This window comes from Elephantulus edwardii, unplaced genomic scaffold (assembly GCF_000299155.1).
Source record: "Elephantulus edwardii isolate Elephantulus edwardi_28Jun2011 unplaced genomic scaffold, EleEdw1.0 scaffold00032, whole genome shotgun sequence".
Lineage (NCBI taxonomy): Eukaryota > Metazoa > Chordata > Mammalia > Macroscelidea > Macroscelididae > Elephantulus > Elephantulus edwardii.
The window spans coordinates 2866610-2868070 of NW_006399782.1; the positions used below are offsets into that span (position 1 = coordinate 2866610).

Consider the following 1461-nt stretch of genomic DNA (forward strand, 5'->3'; position numbering starts at 1 on the left):
CAGATCTAATTTTCAACATGCCCGCTTCACTGCGGGAGACCATGATCCTTATCAGGATCTCACCCCGAGTTCCCCTGCCCTCCATGGAGTCATACAGTTGATCAGCAAAGCCCAAGGGCTTGTTCTGGACACACTGGACCAGGTTCAGGGAGGCATTTTCCAAATCTCCTTTGACTGCCTTCTTGATGCTCTCCAGCGGGTCGCTCTTGTGCCTTTCAAACACTTTCTGCTGGTGGCACACACTCCGCTCTGTCATGATGCTGACCTGCTTGGGCACATCAATTCCTTTCCTCTTCACCAGCATCATACAGCTCCTGGATGTCTTGGTCAATGAAGGAGCCATCTTCTGCTCTTCTGCCCTTGGTGAGGGCAACCATCAGCTTGCGGAAGTCCTCGGTTGTGTCCAAAACAATGTCCTTCTCCAGATGGGTCTATACATTTCCTTGTAGGCTCTGTTGATTTCCTGCAGCTCCTGGTTGGTCCTGGAGCAGATCATGTCGAGGAGGGAGTCCTCATCAATTCCTAGCCCTTCTTGGAGACTTTCACCTCAGAGATGTTTTTGATAGGCCCCAAATCACTGTCTTCAGGTGGCCAGATAAGGCTGACTTCAGTGCTGATGTAAGTACCTTTTTGATCTTTCTCTGGTAGGCGGAAACAATATTCTGTCTCTGTTCATTGCTGTGGTTGGTCAAAATGTTGGTGATGGTGACCTCATTCACACCTTTGATGGCTGTTTCAATGTTCAAAGCATTCCACTCCTCATCCAAGTTGGTGTATGCTTTGACTGACCCGTATGTGCTTGGGGATGTGGACAGATCACCCTCCAAGCTGAGCTTGCACAGAATTTTTTTTTAAATTGAATCTTTATTTAAGTCTCATGTGCCAACTTAGCGTTTTCCACAAACTCGGGGAATAGAAACTTTCACAGGCTTCACAATCTTTTGTTTAGGCACTGCTTTCATGGGAGCCGTATTAGCAGCCATTGCGGTCTTTTTAGGTGCTTGTTTAGCCTTTTTTGCTTCCTTGGCAGCCCTGATAGCCTGTTCTTATTGAGTCTTTCTAACTTCAGGCTTTTGATTCCTCTTGGCCATTATATCAGCAAGAGATGCAACAGTGATGGCCCTTTGGAATTTGACAGCACGGTGGGTTCTTTTGAATTCCTTCTGATTAGCCCTTTTTGTGATTCCTTCTGTAGAGGACAGTCCAATTTATCTGACGTGGATTCCTTTTGGAAAGGAAAGCGTACTCACATTTTGCACTAAGAAACTGGAATACCTTCCTATTGGTCCTGGCGTAGTGCCTCCCATGCCCGGGGTAGATCTTGTACCCACTGAAACTGCACAGCTCGACCTTCATGGCTGCGACTTCACGGAAACTGGGAAGATGGAGAAGAGAAAAAAGAGGATTATGGGCACACAGAATTTTGTGAACAGTTGTTATGTGCCGTCGAGTCACTTGAAA

At 46.8% G+C, this 1461-nt stretch overlaps 1 pseudogene; it reads right to left on the minus strand.

Moving 5' to 3' along the window:
- Positions 1–7: 7 nt before the first annotated feature.
- LOC102862912 overlaps positions 8–1461 on the minus strand; it is a 4151-nt pseudogene continuing 2697 nt past the window's right edge.